Raw genomic sequence first — 20,685 nt, forward strand, 5'->3', positions numbered from 1 at the left:
CCAAAATCAATTTAAAACAATTATTTTCAATAATTTATGAGAGATCCCAAACAATTTTCAAAGTCATTTTTGTAGTCACAAAGTGGCAACACAATTCATAAATAACACAGCGATTTCATAAAGTATAGCAATTCAAATTTTCAATTGGAAAACAATTACATAAATTTATTGTGCACAAACCTGACTAAAGTCGCCTCTAGGCCTTGACTCGATCTTCAGGGCTTCCAAGTCTTTTTCAGCTGAAACACATAATTTCACAGTGTTTCAGTACCATAACTTAGCATAAATCCAAAAATAAATTTCACTTTATTTTAACTAACTCTATTGCGATAAATTCAACGTTCTCGAAGTTTTTGTGTTTCGGGTTACTATTCACTACACTATTCAAGTCAAATTGTTGACTTTTTAAGGCTTAATAGGTATGGGAACTCCAACTTCACCCACATACCACATTTTGGTCATTAAACTTGTTGGTTTTGGTCATTTTCTCAAAGCTTAGGTCATTTTGGCAAAATTGCCAATTTTCGATTTTGGGTCCCTTAGGCAAATCCCACATCGGCAAAGCACGGAGATGGTCTTGGGCTCAAAAAGTAATGATATATAAAATGGGGAACTAATCACTAGAGGCGCCTTTTGGTGGAATGGCCTGGAGAGTTGGAAGAACTCCAGGGTTAAGCGTGCTCGCTTGAGAGAAATCCTAGGATGGGTGACCTCCTGGGAAGTTCTCCATTCCACCTATGGGACAAAACCGTGAGGCTTATGGCCAAAGCGGACAATTCCTCTAGTGGTTGGTTCCCGATCATTACAATTGGTATCAGAGCCGCTCGCGTGTCCTCTTGGGCAATGGTGGGGCAAACCTCAGCGAGGACGCTGAGTCCCGAAAGGGGGGGAGAAAGGTCCCTTAGGCAAATCCTACATCGGCAAAGCACGGAGATGGTCTTGGGCTCAAAAAGTAATGATATATAAAATGGGGAACTAATCACTAGAGGCGCCTTTTGGTGGAATGACCTGGAGAGTTGGAAGAACTCTAGGGTTAATCGTGCTCGCTTGAGAGAAATCCTAGGATGGGTGGCCTCCTGGGAAGTTCTCCATTCCACCTATGGGACAAAACCGTGAGGCTTATGGCCAAAGCGGACAATTCCTCTAGTGGTTGGTTCCCGATCGTTACAGATGACTTATGGTGTAGTGTCCCAGATGGGATTGTAGCGTGAGATAGAGAGTTGTTAGCTCAAGTGTTCTGGAGAGGGTACAAGTTCCATGTAGGAATCATAAGATGTAAAATCAAGATGTATTTAAGCCTTTAAATTGAATGACAGGTTTGGATAGCTAGTATTTTAAGTTTCAGCTAATTAAATGGATATGAGAAATTAGAGTTGCTACAGATCCCCTCCCTAAGGTAGTAGGGGGTAGTATGTAGTCCAAAATGGTAAGAATAGAGATCACGCAGGAGAAGTATGACTGCTATTCCCTAAGTTCATCCTTAGCTTTGTAATGCTTAAGACTAAAGTATACTCCAAATAAAGTAAAAGAAAAAGGACAAAAGTTAGCATCGATAAATCATAGAATATATATATATATATATATATATATATGGAGTGCAGTTCAAATGTAGTAGGAGAGATAGCCTGAATACCAGTAGAAGTCTAGCTAGGGTAGTTAGAGGATCAATTCTGAGTAATATTGAGGCATAGATGACGTGGTAGGGATAGTGGAAAGGTATAAGTTTCTGACATGACAATCAGGTTCAAAAAAAAAAAAAGATAGAGCTAAAGAATGGAAGAGTGAAAGTTCGGATTTGGGTAAGATAAAAAGAGTTGGCTAAAGAATAAACTAGAAAAACAGATTAGGATAAGATTAGGAAGAATAGAGCCAAGATACCAAGAAGGTGAATGTGCTTCTAAGAAGGGTAAATGAGATGAACAAAAAAGTAAGGATAGAGAGCGTAGAAAAGGATGTCATTAGGAAGGACATTATCAAGTTATGAAACCCATAAGTACAGGACTTAGAGTAGGTCATAATTGATATAGTGTTAGGAGCCTGAACCTAGAGCTTAGAGTTACAGGATCGGGATTAGACCTTATCTGTTTTCTACCCCCAAGGTAAGATAATGGGGCAATGACATAAGAACCCTTTTGGTTGTTCACAGTATGATGGAAATTAGGTGAGGTGTGCGACCAAAGTAGGTAGTAGCTGTTGAGCATGCTGTGGTAACTTGAATTGTATTGTCAGATAAAGAAGCAAGATCAGTAGGAGTAAGTTGGATAAAAGTCAACATAAGGGATTTAAATATGCAAGATGAAGGATAATGTCACAGAGGCTTGATGTTAAAATTTAGAATGGTGAGACCTAGAGTCAAAAATTGGAGTTAAATAGATATTTTCAGTGTGATCGATAGGATAATTATGTAAAAAAAAAAAAAAAGAAAAGGAATAATAATAAATAAATAAATAAATAATAGTATGATAATATGTAGCAGAACGCTAGTAAAGGTTAGAATAGGACAAGATAGGTATAGGTGTAATTATAAGATATTGAGAAGTACATGGATTAGAGGAGTGATTGTTGGTAAGATTGGAGTAGATCTGAAAGAATCTGTGAGTGCTTTTATCTTCTAGAATATAACCAAGTATAAAGAGCATTGGATAAATAATTATAAGCATGGAAGATAAATGGAGAGTAAAAAGGAAAAAGTAAATTCTAAAAGGAAATAGTAAATTTTAAAATAATATGTCAGACAGGACAACAGTATAACAAATGGTAGATACAACTGATATCTTGTAATAAAGCACAATAATTACAAAGAAATAATGAAACTAAAAAGGGAGACTAAGGGGTATGAGCTAAATCTTGTTTATCAAACAATGGTATACCAAAATGGTGGGAGAACATTTCTCATTCTTTCCAAATTAGCTCATGTTTCGATTCTAGGAGATTATGTTAAGAAGAGAGATCATATCAAAGTGACCCAATTAATTGAAAATTTGATGAGCGTTAGCACATATCCAATCTTTTGAGGTGAAAATGACGATAATGGTGTACCTAATATTAAATACGAAAGAATGATCAGAGAGATGACAGGAGTTAAATCGAGCTAGTTACTAGGGCTTACAACCCTTTTGAACTATAAGCTGGAGGAAGTGCTATTTGCTAATGAGTTACAGTGAATGAAATTATTGCTAATAGGAAAAGTTGAGGCTGAAGTTTGGAAAGCTATGGGCAGTATATGTGATTATATTAAGGAGAATGAACACATGAAGTATCTTGTTTAGAATTAAGGCATGGCACATATTTCCCACAGCCGTGTTAGTTCATATAGAACTTATAATTTCTGGGGCTTCTATCCATCCAAGATAAGTAATTTCCTACTAAGGTTGGTAGGGAATGATAATGTTCTGATAGGTAAGTTGGGAAAGGAGATACAAAAAGAATTTTCTATGGTTAATTACAAGTGTTACGTAACGTAAAGAATGTGCTGGTAGGAGTTAATCGTAAAGTTAGAATTCTCGAAGTAGTGGAACTAGTAATCAAGATAATACTAAGGGAAAAAAAAAAGAAAGTTAAAGTTGATGATGGGATAGACATCCTTGAAGGAAAAGGTGTAAGGGTAAGATAAGACTAAGATTAAGGAATAAGTACAGCATATTGAAAAGATATCAACGATAGCAGAAATAGGAAAAGAAAGTGGATAAGATCCAAAGGACAGGAAGAAAGCTCGGTAGAGCTAGTTATAATGATAAAGATAAGAAGGAATAGGTATGCTAGGAACACACTAAGAGATGTTTGAAACAAGTTATTATGAGATGATAGATTAAAGGAGTAGTAGAGCCTCAATCTAAATGCCAATGTGTCAGAAGTAAGCCACATACTAAGAAGCTTTAGGAAGAAGTCTAGATATTTCCTTTCCAGAGAAAGAGTGGGAAATGATAAAGTTGCATTAACTGGGTTGTCAAGGAATACAAATACATTTGTCCTATAAGAGAAGAGACCCAATTCACTATCCAATATTGATAAGTGGTGTAGGGTGTGCTTGACACTTGGATGGAGCTCTACATAACTAGTTACATAAGATGGATAGGAGCTGGTCTAAGGACCTTAGTAATGACACAAAAGAGATTGAAAATTTGAAGTATCATGGAAGTGAGAAGATTTATAGGTATTGACCATTGAGGTCATAGGACAAGTAAAGGTTTCGAACGAGATGTATATGATAGGTGCTACAGGAAAGCATTTCATAGGATACTATAGGGTAAGGAACATAAGTCATATTTTTGGGAAACAGAGATTATTGAAACAATGAAATGAGGACTAAAGTCACCAAGAGATACGTTAAGGCGTAATAAAATTGAGGTAAGGGCCAAAGTTGATTAAAGTTATCAAATATCAAGTCAAGAGTAGTGGAGTTATAATGAGTACTAGAGATGACCAAAAAGAAAAAAAGGGTAAACGAGTAGTCAGATGTGATGGTTTAGACTCAGAAGGAGGATGGTAGTTGGCATACTATGACAGGGGCAGATAGACATAAAAATTTTTAACCATCCATGCAGGTCCAAGGCAGAAAGATGTAAAATTTGCAATGGGTGACCATGTTCTTGAAGGTTTCTCCTATGAAAAGGGTTATGAGATTTGGAAAGAAAAGGCAAATTGGCACTCCATTATATAGGACCTTTTAAGATCATGGACAGAGTGGGAGCAATTGCCTATCAGTTAGAGTTGCCACCAAACCTTTCTCATGTCCACCCAGTATTCCACATTTTCATGCTTAGAAAGTATATTCTCGATCATTCTCATGTGCTGCGATTAGACACAGTGGAGTTAAATAAGAATTTGATCTTTGAGGAGCAACTAGTAGCTATAGTAGACTATCAGATGAGACAACTTTGGTAAAGGAAAATCCCTATGGCTAGTCCTGTGGAGGAGTTAATCTATAGAGGAATGCGCTTGGAAGTTAGAGCGGAATATGTGCAGCAAGTACTCATAAGTTTGATATGCAACTATGTGTCATTATTCTGCCTTGTGTAAAATTCGAGGACGAATTTTCTATAAGGAGAGAAGAATGTAACATCCCTAATTTTCAAATAATTATTATATATATATATATATATATATATATATATATATATATATATATATATATATATTATTCTAACCTTGGTATTGTAGACTTCGCATATGTACTTTTATTTCGTGGAAATTCGATCATCGCCTAGATCTGCAATTTCGGGCCGAGCAGATAAGTTGCTGGAGCCATTTCAGAACCGGGTCAAGATTATAGGCTACCCCACCATTTTCAGACATTCTGGACGCGTTCCAGTTGTCAGATTTGGTATAGGTAAACTCAAACTCTACATTACTCAATTTTTGCCTTGTACTGGGTTAGAATAAAATTTATAAAATATTCGTGGATGATAAGAAAATTACGATTCCTATTGCAATAGCCTTATAATATTGTTAAGGACCGCGGGGCAGGTTTATAGAATTTTTAAAGATAGTTTGGATAGTTTTTGAAAAATATTAGTTTTGAAGTCTTATAATTGAGTTGTCTGATGTTGTGATTATTGCTTGGTTTGGAGGGCCCAGGAGGGGCCATATAATGATAATGAGATATGGGTTGAGTTTATAAGTGTTATTTGAACCATTTTACAGGTTGGGTAGGTTATAGGTATAGGGGAGACTCTGCCAGATTTTCAGCACAACTTATGGTGTCTTTGGTCTTTTCTAAACTTGTGTTGAGTCAAACATATTAAATAATTGCAATGAAATTGTCAGGTGGCCCGGGACAGCCTTCCTCCTCCACCCGACCGCTACAGTGACTTCGGTTAAGTCTGTGAGTAAAATATTAATTTTAATTATAATTTTGATATTATTATATGTTCAAGCATGCCCATGCATCACTTATAAATATGTATCTATGTAGTTAAACTTTAGACACGTTTTATGTTGCATTCACAACTGTTAAAGTGCCATGGATGTTGCTAGTGGTAATTTGGAGCAGTGTGTGTGCGTGGCGTGCGTGTGGTATGGTATTGGATATGGACAGGACGGGTAGACACGGCTTGAGTTCTTCGCTGGGACTCGGTCCTTCGGGGTAGACACGGCTTGAGTTCTTCGCTGGGACCCCGTATTGGTTTATTAAGCAAAAGTCTGGCTTGAGATCTTCGCTGGCAGAGATTGGATTAAGAGGGCTGTATAGGGGATTAGCTCCCATATATGTATTGTTTGACAGTGTTGGGTGTGTGAGTGTAACATCCTCATTTTAGCTAGTCAGCTGATCTCTTGTTCCGGTGACGATGTCGGTCCTGGCAATAGAACGTTCGAAAAAATATTTAAACTAAAGTGAGAAACCAAAAATTAACTCAAATATTAATAAGAAAAAAAAATTTAGGAAAAATTATAAAATAATTCTTGGGACTCCAGAGAAGGGTCATTGAGGTTCTTATGCCATTAGAATGCCAAGAAAATATTTAGAAAAAATTTTCAATCGGTACAGACAATTTTGACCCGTTAAGCCAAACGGAGGGCATTTTGGTCATTTCGTCTTCAGAGATGATTTTTGGGCCAACTTGTCCAGTTAAATAAATAATTTATATAACATAAAATATAAATAAATATTGTCAAAAATTTAATTGCAATTAAATAGACAAGAAATGAAGAGAATAATGATAGAAAATGGATTTATGACATCACCATGATGTCATTTAAAATTCTCCCAACCAACTCAATGTTGACACATGGCATAAACATATATAAAAGAGACTAAATGGGCTAGAAAAGGAAACAAGAATCAGACCTCCTCTCTCTTCTTCTCCTTGACGTAAAACACTCCTACCATGGCCACCATGAACAAGCTTTCAAAGCTTGATTTTCCCCCACTTTTACCCAACTAAACCCTAACCTAGCAACACAAAAACTTGCTCTTACACGTTGGTGATTCTTTTGGGAGCAAAAAGAAAAGGAAAATAAGAGTTTTAGCAAGTGGGAAAATCTCACTCCTTTGAGGTTAGTGACCAATCCTTGCTTTCTTTTTGAAATGCATGCTTAGGGACAAAAATTGAGCTAGAAAATGAGAGAAACTTAAATGAAATTGATAATTATGTAAACCCCCATTTTCAGTAGCTATGTGAAGGGTAGGATTTTGATTGTTTTTCTTGAATAAATTTGGTATTGTGGCTGCCCATAACACTAACCTATTGTTTAGAATGGTGAAAGGTAAGTGAATGCATGAATTGAGATGGAATGGGTTAGGGTTTGGGTATAAAATAGAGACTTTGATCATGTAATGGTTAAAGTGAGTTTTAATGGTCAATTAGTGACCATTTGGATATGTGTAAATAGGAAATGAAGTGGTTTGTGTAGTGGGAATTGAGATTAGTGTGGCTGCCCATGGTGACCTGCAGAATTGGACATGAGTCCAGCAGGTTTGGGCAGCCATAACTTGAATTGTAGAGGTTCAATTGGTGCAAGGCCAATTGGACATGAAACTAGACACATAATGGCACAACTTTGGTGAAGAAACCATGCCCATAAAACCAAACCAAGTGGGCCAAAAACTTGCCTTAATCCGGGTGACCTGCAATCTGTTTCTGCAGAATGACCAAATGAATAGTGATTGCTCATTTGGCTATAACTCAATGTAGAAAGGTCTAATTGACCTGAAATTTTACCAGAAATAAGATGAGATATAGACCAACAACTTTCATGAAGGAACCTAACCCAAATTATAACCAGAACCTATCCAACAAGTGAGTTGCAGTCACTATTCACTGCACTGTAGATATGGTCAGTCCAAAAAAATTTCAATCCGGCCAATTGTGGTTTTTGGATCATAACTTGAGTTACAAAACTCCAAATGGAGTGATTCAAAAAAGGAAATTCAACTAGACAAAATAAGGAACAACTTTCATGTTGATCATTTTGCCAAATTCCATTGCAAAAATGACCAATAGAACAGTAAATATGAATCATGAAAACTAAAAATTTTGCTTAATTAACATTAAACTTAGAAATGGTATTGGCAACCAATACCAACAGATTTTGAATGCAAAATGTGGTATGTTGGGAGTATTAAAACCAATGTACCTATTGTTTATGCAAAATTCAATATTTTGGCTGACTAATGAAGTGAATAGTAACACCAAAACTTGAAATTCAAAAATTGTAAAACTCAAAAGTGTAAAATGCCCTAGTATACCTAACAAGATTGGTTTGGATAGCTTGGCATGCCAATAGGGTTCTGTTAGCAGTACTGCATATGGCTTCATGCCATTCTATGTTTCATGGCTTTCCCATGCCATTCTGTGACATAATAGCCTTTGGCTATGTTATTTGAGTTGATATACTTGGGTTTTAACCCTGATAATTATTACAGCTTATTAGTTGTTCTGTTGCACACTGGGAGACATAGTGTGACTGATGGTGTGATGGTCCGAGGTACTTAGTACTCAGTGCCAGTTTACCCATTTATCCAGTCCAGTCAACTAGTATGGGTTACTCGGGCAATGATAATAAACCTTATCAAATTTTAAGTGAATAATACTACAAATAATATCAAAAATTAAGTCTACCCAAAAATAAAATCATATATTCTGCATAATTATTTTATTCTATTTTATTTTATTTTATATTGTCACTACTAAGCAGAATTGCTTAGCGCGTCGCTTTTGCCACGCGCAGGTACTGGAGACCTAGCTGGGGAGCCCAGCAGATATCAGACGGAGTAAGTCTTCAGAGCTGCATCCGGGGTCCGGAGTCACCTCACATCTGCACTGCATATGGTAGGACATTAGGACTATAGGTGTCCCTTTTGTATTTTGTATTTTGTATTAGTTTGGATTGTAACTCTAAACTCCTGTAATTATGCATTAATGTAAATATATGAAATTTCATATTATTGAGATCTTTTGCATAATGTATGTTGATAAATGAAATGTTTAGAATTAATTGTGAATATGCTTCAAGTGATGAAGTGAACAGAAAAGTTTTAAAAATAGTCTTGTGATTTGAGATTGAGATTTTGAGATTGACTTGAATGTGTATAATGGAGTTTGAATTTGAAAATTATTTTGGAAGTGTTTTTAAACAAGTTCAGAAGAACTGTTTTTCCAATTTACAGCCGGCACTCTGCCGGATTTTCTATAAAATTTGCTGATAAATTCAGATTTATCAAAATTGAAAATAAATGAATTATAAAGGGATAAATTGTAATAGAAACATAAATTGGTGCTCCGGCACACTAAGTGGCATAACTTGCTCGGCTACACTGTAGACGGGTAAGGGGTGTGACAGTGAGTGCTCCAAATTGCCTTTTTGATGTGATTTGTATGAAAATTTATGACGATGTTGCATTTCACTCTACAGGGTACATTTGTTTTAGATAGCTATAGAGATTATAGTTAAAATTGATATTTTACTCTCTGAGTCGAACGCTCACTCCTGTTCATTATTTTTCCAGGCTACAGGAGGATTATTGTTGTGGTTAACCTGCTTTTCTTCTTCGCAGGTCATCTATTCATGTCTGTAATATTTGTATAATTTTGTTAACTCCTAGAATTTCTGCATGTGTTAGAAATATTTATTTGATTTGGGTTTGTAATATAATTTACCATGTTGGACCTGTAAACTTATTATATGCATGTATGTTGGACTGGATGAGGGAGCTGAGCTCCCATTTGACTTTATGTTATTATGAGTATGTGGAGGGTGAGTTGAGCTCCCCAATTAATTATATATTGTGTTTACAGGTCCGGCGAGTCAAAAACTTCTCGTTAAAAGGTCCATTTTATGGTCGGACTCTGTCCAGTTGAATTCTTGAAATTAGACCCAAATGGGCCCTAGAGTTGGGTTGAGGAATAATTAGGCTTATTACGGGCCTCGGGGGCTTTAGGCTGGCCCAGGTCCTAGTGCCGGTCCGACCCATAGGTTGGGTTGTGACACATCTACTCATATTACTCCATTAAAAATTAAATAATTCATGTTATTAAAATTTTTTGGGAACTAATAAATTTTATTTTTTAATATATATTAAATTGGATAAGTTAATAAATAAGTTATTATTTGTAATTTAAAATAAATAAAAAATTAATAAGTCTATTTTTATTTAACAGAGAGAGTAATATAAATATAATTAAAGTAATATGTTTTATTTAATTTTTTAATATACTCTTCCTAGTATATCATCCACTCATATTACCCTATTAAAAACTAAATAATTTATGTTACTAAATTTTCCTTGAAATTAATAGATTTTATTTTTGAAACTAATAAATTTTATTTTTTTTAATATATATCAAATCGGATAAGTTAATAAATAAATTATTACTTATAATTCAAAATAAATAAAAAAAGCCTATTTTTATTTAACGGATGGAGTAATATACTCAACTCAACTAAGCCTTTATCCAAAAAATTTGGGGTCGGCTATATGGATTCGCTTTTTCACTTTGAACGATTTTGGGTTAAATCCTCAGAAATGTGTAATGTTTCTAAGTCATGTTGTACTACTCTCCTCCAAGTCAATTTAGGTCTACCCCTTTTTTTCTTTCTATCCTCTAACCTAATGTACTCTACTTGTCTAACTGGAGCCTCCGTATGTCTACGCTTCACATGACCAAACCACCTCAATCTCCCTTCTCTCAACTTATCTTCAATTAGCGCCACTCCTACTTTAATTGTATTTAATAACGGAGGGAGTAATACAAATACAATTAAAGTAATAAATTTTATTTAATTTTTTAATATACTCGCTATTCATATTAATTTATTAAAAATTAAATAAATTTTATTATTAAATTATTTTTAAAATTGATAAATTTTATTTTTCCATGTAAATTAAATAGTGACATATTAATAAATTAATAAATAAATTACTATTTTAAAATAAAAAGTGACCTATAATTTAAGACAAATGAAAAGGAAAAGTAAATTTATACTATATTTGTAATGAATTAATATATAAATTACTATTTTTAGTAATATTACAATCGTCTTTAATATATGAAGTCTCGAATTTAAATTTTAATTATAAAAATAAAATAAAAATAATAAAATAACTATCTTCCCCCTTTTTCTCAGGGTAGGAATGGAATTGTCATTTCTATTTAGCGGTTCCATAATTTTCTCTAAAATTAAATTGTGAAATTATAAAATTTAAGTTTCAATCAAAACTGAATTAAATTTCAATCATTCAATTTAATGATGGGCCAAAAGAAAAATTAAGGAATAACAAATTGCATCAACTTAGATTAACCAAAGACTTACATTTCTATATAATGATTCATACTGATGAAAACAAAGAATAGATTTAAGAGAGAGAGAGAAATAATAATTATTTAGGAAATTGGAATCAAATATATTATCTAAGAGCATGAGTAATATTCATTCCAATATTCTATATGCCATTTCTGGAAATCAAAAACTTGTGTCAAACTATGGGCTATAATTAATTTGAAGAACTAGGAACTACCACCTCCAACTAAGTTGATGATTTTAAGTTGCCTGCTAAATTTCAGGTCACTAAGCGCTTATTTGGTTGGTTTTTATAATCTAATCTTGATCACATTTAAGGTAACTTGAGGCGTAAAAACATATCATTTTCCTGTGAATCATAAAATGAAAAGTGGCATATCTTATTCGACAATCAACAACAATCTTCAAGTATTGTTATGGATTTTCAAATAAATCAATATAAAAGATTCTATTATACATTGCTTTCCCAGAACCCAAATCCCTCTTCTAAGTAGTGCATCCCATCACTTGTTTCTAAAGCTGCATTTTAAACTTTTGCAATGCTATAGACTAGGCTCCTTTTAGCTTAAAGCTATATAACCCTTTTATGTTAATGAAATATTTATCTATTAATAAAAAAAGAAGGATAATTAGCATTGATATCTACAAGGGTAATCTTTCATTCTTCATCACATGTTGGCGAGCTTCTTGTGATAGTTTATGATAATCAATGGCTTTGCATATGCTTAGAGGTGAGCATTATTTGATTCAAACCAAATCAACCGAACTGAACCGTCTTAATTCGTTAATTCGGTTTGATTTTTAAGATAATTCGATTCAGTTCGGTTTTATATTATAAAAATTTTGGTTATTTTGATTCGGTTCGGTTTTAAGAGAAAAAAATCGATTAAACTGAATCAAATCAAATAGTTTTATTGATTTTTTAATTTATTTATTTTTATAGGAAATTTATGAATTATATGTGATTATGTATATATAAATTGTTTAATTTCATTAATTAATGGTTATTAGGTTCAAATCAAGGTTAAAATCAGACCAAATAACTTGAAAATCAAGTCTAAATTAAAAAATAATCAAAAATCAAAACCGATCGGTTTGAACAGAACCGAACTGAAATACGCAGATTCAGTTCGATTTAGTTTCTAAAATATGTAATTCAATTTTCATTATTTGATTCGATTTGGTTTGAACCAAATGCTCATCCCTACATACGCTTGTTCTTTCTTCTTCTGTTAGATTAGGATGTGCCTGGATAGCTCTCTAGTTAGTGGCATGCAATAGGAAAGTTGACATTTAGTGAGAGGATACCTTGAGATACATGTCTATGGGTCTATAGAGATTGTCATCACAATATCGAGCGTCCTTTGGTAATGCTTCCATAAGCAATTAGAACTGTTTAATCAAAAGCTTCTCATCCTTAAAGATCATTATAACATACTTATCCACCAACCTTCCCACAATGTATATTCTTGATGCTGGATATTTTAGCATAGAAAAAACATGTGATTCGACCAATCTTATAGTGATTCTCACATCATAAACAGTATCAGTATTGTTGTAATTTGTTACACTCATTTCATATAGGCATTTTAGGGTAGTTTTGCATCCATTTTGCTCTAATATTTTAGTATATTTTATGTTTTTAGCTTTATTTTAGCTTATTTATCAAATTTAGATACTTTATATTTGATTTTTGTAATTTTGTTGTTTTTAATAGGATTTTATGTCAAATCGAAGATCAATGAGTGCATTAGGAAGTGATTTGAAGAAATTTGGAATTCTTTAAGCATGGAGGAAAGTTGAAGAAATCAAGCTTTGAAAGAGCAAGTTAGCTGTAATTTGCTTAAGACTTTGCTTATGATGTTGCTTAGGGTATGTCATACAAGTTTAACCTTAAGCCTGTTCAAGCTGAAAGTCAAGCACGACTTAAATCCTACATATTCAAGCTTTTACTCCACAACCTGCTGAGAATTGCTTAAGATCCTGCTTAGGGTAAAGCGGCAGTGCTTAAGGTGTAGCACAAGTCAAGCTGGAAGTCAAGCATGAGCAAAAAAGTCCATTTTACTCCAAGTCTGTCGAAATTTGCTGAGGGTCTGCTTAACCTTAAGCAGACAGTGCAACCAGAGGCTGAAATTTGCTAAGAAGCTGCTTAGGATTAAGCAGTACCCTAAGCAGACTGCCAGAACGTGAATAATGCTGTTGACTTGGATAATTTTATACCTCATTTTCTATCCACTCCTTGGCTCTTATTTACTTTTAGGGCAACTTTTTGGGACCATATAAATTCATCATTTCCTAGTTTTTGCCACAAGAGGAAAGGAGAGAAAACAAAAAAAAGGAAAGAAAATATAAATAGAGAGAGGAGGAGACGCCATTTTCTGTGGAGGAGCTGCTGCAACCATCTTTTGGAGCTCCAGAAACCAGAGTTTTGGGTTCTTCTACCTGGGTTTTTCTATTTTAGTCCTCTTATCATGTTTTTCTTTACTTTTCCAACAATCTTTCTTGTAAATACCATTATGAGTGAGTAAACTCTTTAGATTTCAGAGTTGGGAAATATGTTTTAGATTAATTTGTGGATTTGGACTATGTATTTCCTTATTTTACATAAATACGAGTTTTGATTCCTTTCTTGTGTGCTTGATTTACTTACCTAATGTTGGTACCCATTGGGTATTGTGTTAATCTTTGATTGAAGGACCGAAAGGTGAAAGTTATTGATAGATAATCAAGGATTAGAATTTAAAATCACCTAGATTTAGAAATAAACTAGGATTTTAAGAGGAATTAATTATTGGTTACAAAACTTAATGGGTTTTAAAGTAATCAAATAACATACGAAAGTAGGTTTGGTTATTTTAGAACACACTTTGGTTTGCTTGAAAAAGATATCAAAGGAATTTAGAATCAATTTCCTTCAAACTCTATTTTTTCCCTTAACATTGAAATGCCCAAGACAAATCCCAATTAATTTATGCACAAACCCCCAACTCTGGAATCACTTTTAACATAATTAGACTTTGATTTGAATTACCCATTATTAATTTAGTTTAATTGCAAACTAGATTTAGAATTTATTTGTTTGCTCTTTACCCATTCCAATTAGATTAATCAATTTACCTTGCTTATTTATATTTACCATTTATTCATCAATCATTAGCCCAAATAATCCTTCATTCATAGTTTGGTACTCAAACGGCAAATCCTCGTGAGAACAATACTTGATTCATCACTTTATTATTTGAGACGACCCGTATACTTGCGGATTCTCACATCAAGTTTTTGGCGCCGTTGCCGGGGATTTGATTTTTGTTTGATATTGAACGATTGTTTGTTTGGTTAATTTGGGCATTTTATTTTATTTTCTTTTTACCATTTTACTTTGAGAATTTGTTTATTTTGTTTTTCAGGTACTTTATTTTATGAGAAGGACAAAAAGTGAAGAAATCAATTTATTCTTTGATCCAGAAATAGAAAAGACAGCAAAAGCTTTAAGAGCAGAATCTAAAAGGAGAAAAGCTGAATTTAAAGCTCAACAACAATAAGAAAGAGCACGAGAGCAAGAGCAATTACAAAAAGAAATGGCCAACAACAATAACAACCACTATGTGAAGGATCATGCCTATCCTAACATTGGGGATTTCATGCCAAGTATCACAAGACCAAGAGTAGAAGCTAATAATTTTGAACTGAAACCTGCACTTTATCAGATGGTACAACAATCACAATTTGGGGGAAGCCCAAGTGAAAGTCCACATGTGCATCTAGCACACTTTCTTGAGATCAGTGATATATTGAAGATAAATGGAGTTTCTGATGATACAATTCGACTCAGATTATTTCCTTTTTCTTTGAAGGACCGAGCTAGAGAGTGGTTACATTCTTTGCCACCGGGTTCTATCACAACATGGGATGAACTTTCTCAAGCATTTTTAGCTCAATATTTTCCACCAAGCAAGACAGCTAAGCTAAGAAATGAGCTGACTTCTTTCAAACTTAGAGATGATGAGAGCTTGTATGAAGCATGGGAGAGGTACAAGGATTTGCAAAGGAGGTGTCCACATCATGGGATTCCTAAGTGGATGCTTGTTCAACACTTTTACAATGGAGTTTCACTAGCTATTAGAAGTACAATTGATGCATCTTCTGGAGGTGATCTTATGGAAAAATCTAAAGATGAAGCTTTTTCTGCTCTGGATAAAATTGCTTATAACAACTACCAATGGAGTTGTGAGAGGAATGAGATCAAGAAACCAGTTGGTATGTTTGAGCTTGATGCCATGAATATGATTAATGCTAAGTTTGATGCTTTGACAAGGAAAATGGACAAGCTAAGCATGAAAGTAGATTCTTCAGCTGGAGGTTCTAATAATTCAGTAGAAGTTGGAGCTGCAAATGTTAATTATGCAGCTGATTTTTCTGCACTTAGTCAAGATTTTTCAAGTGAGCAAGTGGATTATGTGGGGAACTACAATCAAAGACCAGGTGGTAACCCATTTTCTATAACTTATGATCCAACATGGAGAAACCACCCAAATTTCTCTTGGGGAGGTAGACAAGGACAACACCAGAATTTTTAGCAACCTTTTGGGTATCAACAACATCAGAATTTTTAGCAGAATAGAGGTCCTCCTGGAATTCCTAAACCTCAAAATGCACCTGCTCCATCTCTACCACAACAAGCACAACCAAACAAGACAGCTAGATTAGAAGCTATGATAGAGACTGTACTTGTGAGCCATCAAAGTCAACAAGATATGATTTCTCAATTAGCATCTAAAGTAGATCAAATGGCAACACACAACAAGATGTTAGAAAATCAAATAGCTCAACAAGCTAGCTCTTCAAATAACAAAGCATTTAGGAAGCTTCCTAGCCAACCAGAAAATTCAAGGGAGCATTGCAAGGCTATTACATTGAGAAGTGAAAAAATATTGGAGAGTGGAGATAAAAAGATTGAAAAGAAAATTGTAGAAGAGAAAAACAGAGAAGGAGATGAACAAACTGAAGTTGAAGTTAAAATTGAAGCTGAGAAAGAGAGTTCAGTGGAAGAAAAAGGAAGTAAGGAGGGAGCAAGCAAAGAGGAAGAACCTAAATATGTAGCACCTAAAGCCTACATGCCACCTTTACCATTCCCACAAAGGTTCCAGAAAGTGAAGTTGGATAAACAATTTGGGAAGTTTTTGGAGGTATTGAAGTCTTTGCATGTGACTATTCCTTTCACTAATGCCTTAGCACAAATGCCTTCATATGCTAAATTTTTGAAGGAGATTTTGTCTAACAAGAAGAAATTGGAGGAATTTGAGACCGTAGCTCTCACAGAAGAAAGTAGTGCTATTTTGCAAAATAAGCTCCCACCCAAACTGAAAGATCCTGGTAGTTTTCCATACCATGTCACATTAGGGACATCAGTATAGATAAGGCTTTATGTGATCTTGGAGCCAGTGTTAGTCTAATGCCATTGTCTATCTATGAGAAAATGAAGATTGGAGAAATGAAGCCTATTACCATTTCACTATAGTTAGCAGATAGGTCTATTAAATTTCCAATTAGGGTGATTGAGAATGTTCCTCTGAAAGTTGGAAAATTTTTCATACCAGTAGATTTTGTGGTATTGGAGATGGAGGAGGATGTACACATTCCTATTATTCTTGGTAGACCTTTCCTTGCTACTGCTGGAGCTGTGATTGATGTAAAAAATGGAAGGCTTACATTAGAAGTTGGGGAAGAAAAAGTTGAATTTAATTTGTTTCAAGCAATGAAAAAGAAAGATGATTCAAATTCATGCTTGAGAATTGATGTGATAGATGAAGAGGTCAGAGAAGTGCTCAAAAAGCAACATTCTGAAGATCCCTTAGAAGCTTGTTTGGTTTATAACATCAAAAAAGGGGATGAGATTGAAGAAGCTGTAGAATATGCTACAATCTTGGAAGGAAATCCACCTTTGCCTATGGCTAATACTGAGAAGATTGGGGATTTAAAGCAAGATACAACTTCATCATCAAAGCTTGAAAAAAGTGAAGCACCGAAGGTAGAGTTGAAAACTCTTCCAACAAATCTCAGGTATGCTTTTCTTGGTCAAAATTCTACATATCCTGTGATTGTTAGTGCTAAACTGAATGATTGTGAAGTTGAAAAATTATTAAGAGTTCTTAGAAAGCATAGAAGGATAATTGGTTATACCATTAATGATATTAAAGGAATACATCCTTTTGTGTGCATGCATAGAATTTTGTTGGAAAATAATCATAAAGCCTCTAGAGAGTCACAGAGGAGATTGAATCCAAATATGAAAGAGGTTGTGAAAAAGGAAATCTTGAAATTGCTTGATGCAGGTATCATTTACCCTGTTTCTGACAGAAATTGGGTAAGTCCAGTTCATGTTGTACCCAAAAAGGGGGGCATCACAATAGTGAAAAATGAAAATGATGAACTAATACCTACAAGGACTGTAACTGGATGGAGAATGTGTATAGACTATAGGAAGTTGAATAATACAACTAGAAATGACCATTTTCCATTGCCATTTATAGATCAGATGCTTGAGAGATTAGCTCATCATTCTTATTTCTGCTATTTGGATGGCTATTCAGGGTTCTTTTAGATCCCTATTCACCCGAATGATCAGGATAAAACTACCTTCACATGTCCTTATGGTACCTTTGCATATCGAAAGATGCCATTTGGACTATGTAATGCCCCAGCTACATTTCAAAGATGTATGATGTCCATATTTTTTGACATGATTGAGGATATTATGGAAGTGTTCATGGATGATTTTTCTGTGTATGGTAAATCTTTCGATGAATGCTTATCTAACTTGTCTAAAGTTTTGCAGAGATGTGAAGAGTTTAATTTAGTTTTGAATTGGGAAAAGTGCCATTTTATGGTAGAAGAAGGAATTGTTTTAGAAGAAGGAATTGTTTTGGGACATCTTGTGTCAAACAGGGGTGTTGAGGTGGATAAAGCAAAGGTGGAAATTATTGAGAAAATGCCACCCCCGACATCCGTGAAGGGAGTGAGGAGTTTCTTGGGGCATGCTGGATTTTACAGGAGATTCATTCAGGATTTCTCTAAGATTTCTAAACCTCTTACCAATTTATTGAGTAAAGATGTGGAATTTCATTTTGATACTGATTGTATGAATGCTTTTTGCAGGATAAAGGAAGCTTTGATATCTGCTCCTATTATGCAGCCACCCGATTGGTCATTACCTTTTGAGTTAATGTGCGATGCTAGCGATTATGCCATTAGGGCTGTTTTGGGACAAAGGAGAGATAAGAAGGTGTATGCAATATACTATGCAAGTAAAACCTTAGATGATGCTCAAATAAATTACTCTACTATAGAGAAAGAGTTTTTGGCAGTGGTATTCGCAGTAGATAAATTCAGGTCCTATCTTATGGGGTCTAAGGTAATAGTGTACACAGATCATGTAGCTATCAAATATCTCCTTCAAAAAAAAAAAGGCCAAACCTAGGTTGATAAGGTGGGTGTTCCTTCAAGAGTTTGACTTGGAAATTAAAGACAAGAAAGGAGTAGAAAATGTAGTAGCAGATCATCTGTCTAGATTGAGGCAAGAACAAGGAGATAATTTGGGAAAAGAGCTTCCAATAGATAATTATTTTCCTGATGAGCAGCTGTGGGTAATCATGAGTGCAAAAACCCCTTAGTATGCAGATTTCGTAAACTATTTGGTGTGTGGAATCCTTCCACCTGATCTAACATGGCAGCAAAAGAAGAAATTTCTTTTTGATGTGAAGGATTACGATTGGGAAGAGCCATTTTTATTTAAGAGATGTGGAGATGGTTTGATTAGAAGATGTTTAGCTGATGAGGAGATAGGGAATGTTATTAAAGATTGCCATTCTTCGCTTTATGGGGGTCATATGAGTGTGACGAAGACTGTAGAAAAAGTTCTTCAAGCAGGGTTCTTTTGGCCACATATGTTTAAAGATGTGAGAAAGTTTGTAAATGCATGTGATAGGTGTCAAAGGATGGGTAGTATCTCAAAAAGAGATGAAATGCCCCTCCAAAATATATTGGAAGTGGAACCATTTGATGTGTGGGGCATTGATTTCATGGGACCTTTTCCATCATCCTTTGGACACAAGTACATTTTAGTTGGGGTAGATTATGTGAGCAAATGGGTTGAAGCTATACCATCTCCAACTAATGATGTTAGAGTTGTGATTAAATTCCTTAAGAAGTTCATTTTTACAAGATTTGGAACTCCACGTGCCATTATACGTGATGGAGGTTCTCATTTTTGCAACCATCAATTTGAGAGATTATTACAAAAATATGGAGTAAAGCACAAGGTTGCAACACCCTACCATCCACAAACTAGTGGTCAAGTGGAGATCTCAAATAGAGAGTCGAAAAGAATTCTTGAAAAAACAGTGAATAGTTCAAGGAAAGATTGGTCAATAAAGTTAGATGATGCTCTTTGGGCCTATAGAACAGCTTTTAAAACTCCTATTGGCACCACCCCATTTAGATTGGTTTATGGGAAAGCTTGTCATTTACCTTTGGAGTTGGAGCATAGAGCATTTTGGGCCATAACAACACTGAATTTTGACTTAAAAACTGCAGGAGAAAAAAAAAATGCTGCAACTAAATGAACTTGAGGAACTTAGATTGGATGCTTATGAAAATGCCAAGCTTTACAAGGAAAGAACTAAGAGATGGCATGATAAGCATATTAGGAGGAAAGAATTTCAGGAAGGGGATGTTGTTCTCTTATATAATTCTAGGTTAAGGTTATTTCCCGAAAAATTAAAGTCAAGATGGTTAGGGCCTTACATTGTTATAATGGTATATCCCTATGGAGCTGTTGAGATAGGGAATGAAACCTCAGGTACTTTCAAAGTTAATGGGCAGAGATTAAAGCATTATATTGTTGGAGAACCCACACAAAAGGTTGTAGAGGTTTCATGGCTTAGTTCCCCAACTGGGGATATTTAGGTGATTTGGAGTGGAAGGTCAAGCTTAAGACCTTAAACAAGCGCTTCTTGGGAGGCAACCCAAGCGTATCCTTTTATAGTTTATTAATTTTCTATTTCATTTCATTTTCAATTTTTTCCCTCATTAAACTCAAAAGTGACATTTGTTTATCTTTTGTGGGTCATTCATGAAGATTGAGCAAATTGACACTTGTAGCAAAAACAAAGAATTGAAAGGGAGCAAGTATAAAGCAAAATTCTGCACTTTATCCAGTACCTGTGAACAGTAACACTTTTAAACTCGTGCTAAATTACTGATATTGCAATCTACTTGATAGCACATGTTTAATTTTTTGTCTTGTGTAAATTCTGTGAAATACAACTTGAATGAGGATCAATTTTGATATTTAGGACTGATGTGAGCTTTATTAAAGTGCAAAAATAGTGTTTGTTAAGTTTTACCTTTTAGTGTATATATAGTTTTGTAGTCTGTTAGAATTTG

The 20,685-nt window shown here is 34.6% G+C and overlaps 1 non-coding gene and 1 pseudogene across 1 annotated transcript; both read right to left on the minus strand.

Moving 5' to 3' along the window:
• LOC110662021 (root phototropism protein 3-like) overlaps positions 1-20,685 on the minus strand; it is a 44,729-nt pseudogene that overhangs the window by 15,971 nt on the left and 8,073 nt on the right.
• On the minus strand, positions 15,204-15,310 carry LOC131177715 (small nucleolar RNA R71). The gene has a single exon (XR_009147050.1). It is a non-coding gene; the product is annotated as a small nucleolar RNA R71 (small nucleolar RNA).

This window comes from Hevea brasiliensis, unplaced genomic scaffold (assembly GCF_030052815.1).
Source record: "Hevea brasiliensis isolate MT/VB/25A 57/8 unplaced genomic scaffold, ASM3005281v1 Scaf7, whole genome shotgun sequence".
Taxonomy (NCBI): domain Eukaryota; kingdom Viridiplantae; phylum Streptophyta; class Magnoliopsida; order Malpighiales; family Euphorbiaceae; genus Hevea; species Hevea brasiliensis.